This window comes from Myxine glutinosa, chromosome 7 (assembly GCF_964187855.1).
Source record: "Myxine glutinosa chromosome 7, kmMyxGlut1.1, whole genome shotgun sequence".
In the NCBI taxonomy this organism is placed as follows: Eukaryota; Metazoa; Chordata; class Myxini; order Myxiniformes; family Myxinidae; genus Myxine; species Myxine glutinosa.
Window position 1 is genome coordinate 145,594,670 of NC_136267.1, and position 12,500 is coordinate 145,607,169.

Consider the following 12,500-nt stretch of genomic DNA (forward strand, 5'->3'; position numbering starts at 1 on the left):
CACACAGTTAAAAATAATTACCTCGGACAAAGACCTTTCATAAGGACATGGGTTGAATCCCTGCTTGAGAGATTGCTAACCACCTCCACGCCATCACGGTCGTCTCTCCAACTCACAATCCCACGAGATATGCAGAAAGGACGACCCAAAACCAATTATCTTCTTTTTGATTTGTATATAAATATCATTAAAAGTAAATAATGACCTCGGCCAAAGTTCAAATGACGTGGGTTTAATCTCGACATGAAAGAATTACACACAGCTATTTGGGTGGTGTATACGCTAATAGATCGCTGTTTCCATCGATCTTGCCAAGGCCATAACACCTATCGGCTCAAAATCCTTTAAACTTTTGACTTGGTAGTTTTTACAATGAAGGAAACATTAACAATGTTGTTAAAAGTTTATTTTGTGATTAATTTGTGATTGAAGTTATGTTGTTTGGAATGAAAAAAAAGAGATATCGAGTTCAAGTGAATGACGAAATGCCGTGATGGTTTCGGCCTTCTAAACGTGAAATTCGCGGATCGCCATATGCAGATTCGCCACGGTCCCACGATCGATGTTTGTATACGTGAACGTACCCGTTTGTTTGCATACGATAACGTTTTTCATGGAAGTCCTTCCCGAACTTGCTGTCCATGTTTGACGTGCGACTGAAGGTGCTACAGGAATGTGGAATTTATTGGTTTCATGCTTTGGCATTCACCGTTTCTGTATTGTCTGTTTGCTTCTGGCCTCTCACCCATGCGTAGCACAGATACCTCACTAGTCCTTTTAAGTCAGAAAATAAAAAGAAATATCATTTTGGAAAATGAATTTTGGAGAATGAAATGGAAAATAAAAATAAAGAAAGAAAAAGAAATAACTGCAGTCAAGCGCTTGCTCCAGCCATGAATGAGCTTCCTGCACCTCTCCACTAGAAGTTTGGCCCACTCTTCTTGTGCAAATTTGAAGGGTGCCTTCTCCCAACTGCTGGTTTCAGATCTCCCCACAGGTGTTCAATGGGATTTAGATCTGGACTCATTGCTGGCCACTTCAGAACAACAGTCCAGCGTTTTGTCTTGAACCATTCCTGGGTGCTTTTGAAGTGTGTTTGGGGTCATTGTCCTGCTGCAAGCCCAATGACCTTCGACGGAGACTCAGCTTTCTGACACTGGGTTGAACATTGTGCTACAAAATGTCTTGGTAATCTCCTGATTTAATGATGCCATGCACACATTCATGGCACCCAATGCCAGATGCAGCACAGCACCTAAAAACATCACTGAACCTCCCCCTTGTTTGATTGTAGGTAAGGTGTTCTTTTCTTTGAAGGCTTCATTTTGTTTTCTGCAAACATAGAGATTATGTGCTGTCCCCAAAAGCTCTAATTTGGTCTCATCGGTCCACAGGACATTCTCCCAGAAGTAATTTGGCTTGTTCAGGTGTGTTTTGGGAAACTCCAGTCGGGCTTTCTTTTGTCTCTCTCGCAGCAGTGGGGTCCTATCAAAGAACCCTCTTTCATCGACTTGTTGATGGATGGTGCGAGTTGAAACTGTTGTACATTGTGTCTGAAGGTCAGCTTGAATCTGTTTGGCAGTTGATCAAGGTGCTTTCTCGACCATTCGAACAATCCTAAGCTGCAATTTTCGATCAAGTTTTCTCTTGCGGCCACGTCCAGGGAAGTTGGTTACAGTGCCATGGACCTCACACTTCCTCATAACATCGCGTATGGTGTACACAGGAAGATCCAGGTATCTGGAGATGGACTTGTAGCTTTGAGATTGTCCATGCTTGGCTACAATCTTGTCTGACCTCAAACAATTCTCTGGTTTTCTTTCTTTTCTCCATGCTCATTGCGGTACACACAGTGACAGAAAACAGCAGAATGACTCCTTTTCTCTGTTCAAACTGGTTGAATGAGTGATTTTTTTTTTATTACAGGCTCACCATCGGTGAGTTCAATTCTAAAGTAAAGGAGAATCACCTGCTTGAAATCTAATTATTTCTAACAACTTCTAAAATGTACCAATAATATTGGCTGGGCCATTTTAGGATTTCTGTGTGGAATAAGCTAAGATTTGGTGTTTTTTCAGCTTTTTTTGTTTTGTTCCACTGCAAACCAAAGAAATACACATGTGGACACCAAAATATTTTTAATTCCAACAATTTTCTGGGCCTATATATATACATTTCTTTCTAGCCTATATATATACAGTATATATAGACAGTATATATATATATATATATATATATATATATATATATATATATATATATATATATATATATACATACATCAAAATTCTGCTCTGTCAGAGGGTTCTCTTGAGAGCTTGACAGGCTAATGTGCAAAATAAAGAGATACTTCTGGAAAACGTACAGACGTTTAACACATTACTGTCCGTGAATTGAGTTCGATATCAGTTTACATCACTTTCAAGGATCAATTTATTTACTTCAAAATGTCAAATGTGGTTTTTGTTTCTTTTAAAGGTCACATTAACAAAATCTAGAATAATTTCAACATAATTCCAATGAACTTTTGGTTCTAAGTCATCTTGAAAAGTAAGTTCACCCCCACAAAAAAAATATTCCATATTAAATGCCAAGTCTGTATATATATATTGTTACGGCCTGAAGCACACCAAGCCAAGCCTTCAATCATACTGTCTTTATTTATGGATTATCACACAAAAATCTCTTCCTACACATAAAACCAAGAAGGGAGAAAAGAGGGAAAAACCCAAATAGGCCAGTCCAAGAGTAGGCAGGTGCAAGAGTAGGCCCCAGGGCAGGCCCAACAGTGGGCCCCAGGGCAGGCCCAACAGTAGGCCCCAAGGCAGGCCCAGCATGAGAGGGTAGGAGTAGGCAAGTCCACGAGTAGGCCCCTAGGCAGGCCCAACAGTAGGCCCCAGGGCAGGCCCAACAGTAGGCCCCAAGGCAGGCCCAGCACGAGAGGGTAGGGGTGGGCAAGTCCACGAGTAGGCCCCAAGGCAGGCCCCAGTGGTAGGCAGCCAGAGTTCGATCAACGTCACCCTTCAGGTGGAGAGATTGCAGCTGGACACTCTCCAACCCCCGGAAAAGCACTCTGCCATAAGCCCTCCTCCAAAATGGCCACTTATCCCTCTGAATCACCTTCCTAGCCACTCCCCCACCCCACAGCCAATCATTGGCTTTGTACACATGGACCAAACCACTTGGTCTAACTCACCGGAGGGTGTGGGGAATATATATATATATATATCAGTTACTATGCGATTTCATACCATCAGTGGTGAACCGCCATTAAGGTATCCCATCCAGCTATGCTGTACCTTAATGGGAGTGATAAGTACCATCTGCCACATGGCACATTATCTCTGGTATCCACTCATTATATGGAATCCCCTGGATGCAGCCGGGAGCAAAGCAATCCAAATATATGTTCAGTTCTCCAGCCTTCAATGAGCGCACGTAATGACGTCACTGCCATGTACATACGCTCTGCCTGTCAAGCTCTCAAGAGAACCCTCTGACTGAGCAGAATTTTTATCTTAGTTCAGATAAGGCCCCCCTTCGCCAAGACGCCCCCTCGCCCCTCCCCTCCTAGACTCCTGCCTCACCCCTCCCCTCCAAATCTCCCCCATATCCCATCCCTTTCAAATCCCTCCCCTTGTCCCTTCCCTCCCAAACTCCCCCCTCACCCCTCCCCTTCAAATCTCCCCACCCTCATTGCTTCTCAATTTCCCCCCTCTCACTCCCCCTCCTCAAAGCGTCTTCCCCGCTTCTTCCCCCTTCAAACTCTCACCTCCATCTCCCCCAACCTTCTGCCTCGCTCTTCCCCCTCCTCAAATAACACCTCATTGTGGCTCACCCAATCACCATCAAACCTTTTGTCCGCCCCATCCTTCCCTTTCTCCGAGCTATTCTGAAATCTCTGACACACCTTCAACAGCTCTCCCTACCTCTTCCACCTCTTCCACATCTTACCCTACCCCTCCTCCCCCCTGTTCTGTATCTGATGCTCCCCCTTCCTCTTCATTAACGGTATGGACCTCAAACATCCGGGGCCTTCGTTCAAACTTAACTGATCTCTCCATACAGGTTGCTTCTGTCAAACCAGACGTGATCTGCTTAACAGAAACTTTCCTCCTTTATGATGTCTCTGATTCCATAGTATCTCTCCCGGGCTACTCCCTCCTCCGGTATGATAGACCTGAGCCTCGTCCTGGAGGCGGGGTTGCTATCTTTATCAAAAACTCTCTTCCTCACTCGCCCTGCACTGCACTCTCTCCACCTCACCCCCAGGAATACCTCTGGCTACGGCTTCCCCTTCGCTCCCACCTCTTGTTCATATGTGTGTTGTACCGTCCACCAAACAGTGATGACTCCATCTACATCTCGCTGTCTGATGATATGGACCAACTTCTATCTACTCATCCCAACTCTCTCTTCCTCATATGTGGTGATTTCAACTGTCATCATGCCAGTTGGCTGGGTGTGGGTACCTCTCTCACCAGCCATGGCTCCTCAGCAAAGGACTTCTGCGACTCACTGGGACTGACACAATCTGTCAATTTCCCGACCCGGATCTCAGTCAACGGAACATCTTCTCTTCTGGACTTGGTTATGACTAACTTCCCTGAAAATGTCTGCTGCTCTTCTTCTGCTCCGATCGGATCATCTGATCATGTCCTTGTTAAAGTGGACATCTCTCTGACCATCCTCAGGGAGCCTGCTCAGCGTCGACGAGTCTGGCATTTCACTCAGGCCAACTGGCACGGTCTTCAAGCAGCCATCAATCATCTGGACTGGTCTCCCATCTCTACCACCTCTGACATCAACTCATCCTGGGCATTCTTCCAAAGTAAATTGCTCTCTCTCATGCACAGATTTATCCCATCTCGTCTTCAGTTGTCATACCCTTCCTCCCGTCCATGGTACACGGAATCTTGTGGTGAGGCTGTTGCCCAGAAACAACTTGCCTTCGTCTCCTGGAAAGAAAATCCAACGGAAGGAAATCTCATTTCCTTTCACAAAGCCCGAAACAAGTGTGTGTCCACCCTCAGGAGAGCCAGGAAACAATATCTCCGTTCTCAAGACCGAACTCTCTTATCTGTCTCCCACTTCCAAATCCTGGTGGCGTCTGGTCAAATCCGTTTCTGGTGTTTGTTCCCCCTCCATCCCCTCCCTTACCTCAAACGGCTACACAGCTGACTCCGCGCGTGAAAAAGCTGAATGCCTCAACTCTGTGTTTGCCTCTAAATCTTGTGTCCCAAACCCATCCCTCTCTGTACCCACCATACCCAGTCGTACCCTGCTGCTCCTGGACTCCGTGTCCTTTCCTCCTGACAAGGTGGAAAAGGTTCTGTCAACCCTCGACTCTGATTCTGCAACTGGACCCGACGGCATCAGCCCACGGGTCCTAAAATCCTGCTCTGCTGCTCTATCTCACCCTCTCTCTGTTCTCTTCACCCTCTCTTTTGCTCAAGGTCAACTGCCATCTGCTTGGAAATCAGCCAACATCACCGCTTTGCACAAAAAAGGTGCAAAAACAGATCCTAGCAACTACAGACCAATCAGCCTTCTCCCAATTATCAGCAAAGTCATGGAATCCATCATTGCTTCGGATATGAAATCTTTCCTCTTCTCCAATGGCTTGATCTCTGATCATCAATTTGGTTTCAGACCAGGTCACTCTACTCTGGACATGCTGCTTCTGCTGTCTCAACAATGGATGGAGGTCCTCAATGCCAAACAGGAAATTAGAGCTGTCTCCCTCGACATATCACGTGCCTTCGACACGGTCTGGCACCCCGCTCTGCTCACCAAACTCTCCTCCTTTGGTATCCATGGAAATCTCCACGCATGGCTGGCGGACTTCCTCTCTAGTCGTCGTCAACGTGTGGCCCTGAATGGGTTTCTCTCATCTCCTCTTCCTGTTCAGGCTGGAGTTCCCCAAGGCAGTGTTCCGGGCCCCGTGCTTTTTCTGGTCTTCATCAATGATCTCTCTGACTCTCTCGAAAATCCTCTCTATCTCTTTGCTGATGACTCCACTCTCTGCCGCTCCATTCCTCTTCCCTCAGATCGGCAGTCTGCTGCCTCCTCATTCTCTGAAGACCTGGACAAAATCACAGACTGGTCAAACAAGTGGAACATGTCTTTCAATCCTGACAAATCTCACACTCTTACTATGTCTCTCCGAAAAGATCGACTGGACAACCCTTCCATCTACTTTCTCAACAATCCTCTCCAAGAAGTTCTGTCGCTCAAGATTTTGGGTCTCACTATCTGCCATGATCTTTCTTGGGAAAACCACATTTCCAAGCTGGCCTCCAAAGCCAGTCGCCGACTGGGCATCCTCCGTCGTGCGAAGTCCTTCCTCGGCACACCTGAGCTCCTCACCACATACAAGGCTTTCATCCGCAGCTCAATGGAATACTGTTCTCCCCTATGGGCCGGTGCTCCTGCCTCACACCTAGCTCGGCTTCACGCTGTTGAAACCAAAGCTTTCAGAATTATTGGAATCTCCCGCGATGAAGCTATCTCTGAGGGCCTTTCACTCACTCACCGCAGGCAGGTAGGTGGTCTTTCTGTCTTCTACCGACTCCTCTCCGGCCTTGCACCCCCAGCTCTCTCTGTGCTCTGTCCCCCAAATATTCCTACAGGTCGCACAAGATCTGCCAGCAACCCTCTGATGGTTAAACTGCCGAAATCTCGGCTCTCTGCTCACCTTCACTCTTTCATTCCTCTTTTCTCCCGCCTCTGGAACAAACTCCCTCACTCCCTTCAATCCCACTCCTCCCTCCAGGTCTTTAAAACAGCTGTTCACCACCATCTCTTATCTTCCCCCATCCAAAACCTTGATCTTTTCTACCCCCGCTAATTCACCCCAGATCCACCTTGTTTGAAATTCCAACTTCTTTCCTGGAAGTCCTGGCAGTGTCCATATGTTTTATACCTCTCCCACCGGCCCCTTCCCATGCCCCCCCCCCCCCCAAAGCCCTCACCCTCTCTCAGATCTCTCGATGTCTCCATGTCTCTCGGTCCCTGCTCTCAAATGTTGTGTTTGTGTCCTTCCCCCTCTCTCCCCATCTTGTCTACCGCTCCCGATGTTATATGTTTTATGTGTCGGTTTGTCTTTCTGTGTGATTAATGTTCGCTCTTTCACGAGCCTCGATATTGTATACAAAAAAAAAAAAAAAAAAAAGAAAAAAACACTGTCATAAGTGTATGTAAAACTCACAGTTACCGACCTGGTTTCGCCCTTTTGGGGAAAGTAAAACATATCTTATCTTAAAACATATCTTATCTTAAAACATATCTTATCATCTTATCTTATCAAACATATCTTATCTTACATACACTTATGACAGTATCTGAACTAAGATCAAAATTCTGCTCCGTCAGAGGGTTCTCTTGAGAGCTTGACAGGCAGAGCGTCTGTACATGGCAGTGACGTTATTACGTGCGCTCATTGAAAGCTGGAGAACTGAACATATATATATATATATATATATATATATATATATATATATATATATATATATATATATATATATATATATATATATTGTTACGGTCCGCGGATTAGGATGTTATTTTTACCGAGCGGAGGTATAACCGCGGCCGAACAGTTGTTCCCTGACTAAAACCCGATTTACCCAAAAGTTGGCCGTATCGTGCCACAGCTACTCAATCTGGAAAACTCTAAAGCGACCGAATGCAAAGAGGAAGAAGACGTACAGAAGAGTAACAGGGTTTATTATTTACACACACATAAGCAAAAAGAGCAGTCACGATTATTTACAAGGGACATGAGACGCAGGTGACACAGTGAAAATTACTAGCTTATACAGACTTAGTTACTACCCAGGACAGCACGAACAAAACAAACTCACGTACGCAAATGGATGGAAATTGCAGGCAGGAATGACAGGAGGTGGGTGGCTGGAGGGAGGCACGGAGCTGGCTGGAGTTTGATCCCGCACGGGACGTCGGGCTGGACCTCGACGGCCGCCGATGCCACCGATCCTGTCGTGTGCGCGGGGTAGCGGGTCGGAGCTGCTTGGTGGAGCCAAGCCAACGCTGCTGGTGGGGGGTCTGGCATGACGGGTTCTCTCTCCCTCTCTCACTAACTCCAGGACTCTTTCTCTCTTGCTTAGTCCAACTCTTCCTCACCACCGACAACTCAACGCAACCCCTCCACTCTACGCAACCACTGACCACCACTGACGACCAACCCAGCTATGACCAAAATCCACACACTCAGCTCTTGTCGTAGCTCATCTCATAAAAGCTCATCTCGTAAAAGCTCATCTGCTTGGGGAACGCCCCGCGCCGGGTTATATAGGCCCCGCCCCTCAACCTTTGCGAACCTCCCCCAAACGCTCTTCCTCCGCCCTCTCAAACCAAACCCCTCGTGCTCGGTTGGTTGTTCGGGGCTGGCTCACTCCTCCCCTCTATGACGAGGTGGAGACCCGCCTTTCTTCCCCAACCCTGCCTCGTGGCCAATGGTGGTTGAAGAAAACCGCCCAAAATGCAGTTGGCCATTGAAATGAAATGAAAGGGGATCTACTCTTATTTCACTTGGTGCAATGGAGTATTTAAATTAATGGGAGACACAGCCTTACCCTAAGACACATAATAAGGAAATAAACTACTGAACAGGGGTTTTATCGGGTCCTGCAATGTGGTGTTTCATGGAATAACTACCGAGACGCCCTTTGACCTTTACACTACAGAGGTATTTACAAGGATCATGACATTTACAAAGGGGGATCTTTACAACAATTTACACTACAACAACAAAAAAAAAACATTCTCATATCCACAACAATATATATATATATATAAATATATATAAATATATATATACATATATATATATATATATATATATATATATATATATATATATATATATATATATATCTGTGCAGCGTCTGTCCTGTCCTGTGTTGTGTTGTCTTGACACTGAACTACTTTCTCAAACTTTTGTGAAATCGTACCAAACTTCTGGTATGCACATATCTCTCCCGTCGGTATGTCCTAAGGGTTTTTTTTGAAAAATTGTCCAATTTTTTTTTTCTATTTTTGGGGAAATTTTTTTTTTCAACCTCAATTGTTTATAAAATGTGATATCACGTATATTACAAATACATCTATATATATATATATCTGTGCAGCTTCTGTCCTGTCCTGTGTTGTCCTGTGTTGTGTTGGCTTGTCACTGAACTACTTTCTCAAACTTTTGTAAAATCGTACCAAACTTCTGGTATGCACATATCTCTCCCGTCGGTATGTCCTAAGGGTATGTCTTTTGAAAAAAATTCCAATTTTTTATTTTTGGAATTTTTTGGGGAATTTTTTTTTTTTCAACTTCAATTGTTTATAAGATGTGATATCACGTATATTACAAATACATTTGTGCAAAATAATTGTTTGAATTATGATTGGTTTCAACTATGACAAAATAGCAACTCGGTACAGTCATTCATCTATATACCTACACATCTGGGCAGTGTCTGTGTTGTCACTTAACGACTCCCTCAAACTATTGTTTCCGTGGTTGTGAAGTGTTTTTATAACGTTGTGGTGGTTTTGAATCACGTGGTGGTGAGGTATTTTGAATTATGTGTTGGTGAGGTGTTTTTAAATGACGTGGTGGTGAGGTGTTTTTAAATGACGTGGTGGTGAGGTGTTTTTAAATCACATGGTGGTGAGGTGTTTTTAAATCACATGGTGATGAGGTGTTTTGAATTACGTGGTGGTGACATGTTTTTAATTATGTGGTGGTGAGGTGTTTTGAATTAGTTGGTGATGAGGTGTTTTGAATTACGTGGCGGTGAGGTGCTTTGAATTACTTGGTGGTGAGGTGCTTTTAAATGACGTGGTGGTGAGGTGTTTTTAATTTCGTGGCTGTGAGGTGTTTTTATAACGTGTTTTATGGCTGTGAGGTGTTTTTATAACGTGTTTTATGGCTGTGAGGTGTTTTATTACGTGTTTTATGGCTGTGAGGTGTTTTCAATTTCGTGGTGGTGAGGTGTTTTTAATTACGTGGTTGGTGACAAGTTTTTAATTATGTGGTGGTGAGGTGTTTTGAATTGGTTGGTGATGAGGTGTTTTGAATTACGTGGCGGTGAGGTGCTTTGAATTACTTGGTGGTGAGGTGTTTTTAAATGACGTGGTGGTGAGGTGTTTTCAATTTCGTGGTGGTGAGGTGTTTTTAATTTCGTGGTGGTGAGGTGTTTTTATTACGTGTTTTATGGCTGTGAGGTGTTTTGAATTACTTGGTGGTGAGGTGTTTTAAATTACTTGGTGGTGAGGTGTTTTGAATTACTTGGTGGTAAGGTGTTTTGAATTACTTGGTGGTAAGGTGTTTTGAATTACTTGGTGGTAAGGTGTTTTGAATTACTTGGTGGTGAGATGTTTTTATTACGTGTTTTATGGCTGTGAGGTGTTTTAAATTACTTGGTGGTAAGGTGTTTTGAATTACTTGGTGGTGAGGTGTTTTAAATTACTTGGTGGTGAGGTGTTTTGAATTACTTGGTGGTAAGGTGTTTTGAATTACTTGGTGGTAAGGTGTTTTGAATTACTTGGTGGTAAGGTCTTTTGAATTACTTGGTGGTAAGGTGTTTTGAATTACTTGGTGGTGAGGTGTTTTTATTACGTGTTTTATGGCTGTGAGGTGTTTTAAATTACTTGGTGGTAAGGTGTTTTGAATTACTTGGTGGTGAGGTGTTTTAAATTACTTGGTGGTGAGGTGTTTTGAATTACTTGGTGGTAAGGTGTTTTGAATTACTTGGTGGTGGGGTGTTTTTATTACGTGTTTTATGGCTGTGAGGTGTTTTAAATTACTTGGTGGTGAGGTGTTTTGAATTACTTGGTGGTGAGGTGTTTTTATTACGTGTTTTATGGCTGTGAGGTGTTTTAAATTACTTGGTGGTGAGGTGTTTTGAATTACTTGGTGGTGAGGTGTTTTGAATTACTTGGTGGTGAGGTGTTTTGAATTACTTGTTGGTGAGGTGTTTTAAATTACGTGGTGGTGAGGTGGAATCGTCCCAAACTTCCAGTCTGCGCCTACCCCTCCCCTATGTATGTGCTGAGGGGTTCTTTCTTGAAAAAAATACATTCAACCTCAATCTTCAACCTAAATTGCCTATAAAAATGTAATATCACAAACACAACAAATACGTTTGTGCAAAATAATTGTTTGTATTATGATTGGTGTAAATCATGACAATACAGCAACTCAGTTACAGTCATTATCCGCAGCTAAAATAAGCCCGTTCCTCAGAAACGACGCGAGCCGAGCCAAGCTAGTATATATATATATATATATATATATATATATATATATATATATATATATATATATATATATATATATATATATATATATATATATATATATATATATATATATATATATATATTGTTGCGGTTTTGAGGTTGTACAGTGAGTCTAATAAAGGTTAAATTTGCCCCCCATAGTTAGTCACACAAGCAACATGTAGCCTCGCGATAGTATTGTTATGGCTTAGTATTTGCAAGCTTAGTTCCTTTCCATCGTTAGTTCTGCGTTGAGTAAGAGCCAGGAGAAAATAGGCCCTACTGTCACCGATCATCCTACATCCGTAGCCTCAATCTCTTTTGTGCCAACGTCAGTTCATTTTGGGCGAGTTAACATGAGGCAGGTTGGGAAGGTCAGGAGGACCGAGGCGGAGCGGCAGAAGCGCTGACGGTAAGCACGAGCCGCCAGTCAGAGCTCAGAGGTGGTGACGGCAGCGTTGCGTCACAGGGCGAGGTGAGAAGGTTCGAGTGAGTTCCAGAAGGTTCGGGGGGTGTAGCTATAGGACCCGCTGCGCGAAAGCCCTCGAGAGGACTTGCGGCAAACAGGATTTGATGATCGGTGAAAGCTGTTGAACACAGGACTAGCGCAGGAACACCGATGAGTAAAGGACTGCAGCCAAGATAAAGGACTCGCGTTGCACAAGGGTTGGTGAGAGGACTTGAAGCAGAACACTTGCACAAGAACGCACGCTAACCAGCTCAGAGTGTATGGAAAGAGGAGTTGGCCGCGTGTGAGAACTGCACATATACACGGGCGCAGACAGACGCGCTTATAAACCGAATACAGTGCATTTTGAGACGGCGAGTGAGAACGGCTGAGTAATTGCCAGCCGCGCCAAAGTACACCCTTTGCCGTTCCGCCCCATCATCTGCCTTGTTCGGGAGATGCGCTACGAGTCCCTCCCTTCGCCTGCCACCATCTTCGCGGGACGTGCTGGGGCCGTGGAGAGCCGGACGGAGGCCGTCTCTGGACGACCACATGGATGCGTTGGGGAACAGCTAACCATCTGCAATTCCCTGTGTGAGTGTGAGCCGGGCCCATTGTCTGGGTATTAGTTAAGACTGTTTTAGGCTACTCTGTGTCTCTGCGTCCCTGAACATTTTATATACAGTCACGCGAAAAAGTAAGTACACCCCATGTAAAGTTTTGATTTTTTCGACATATTTCAACATACAACTAT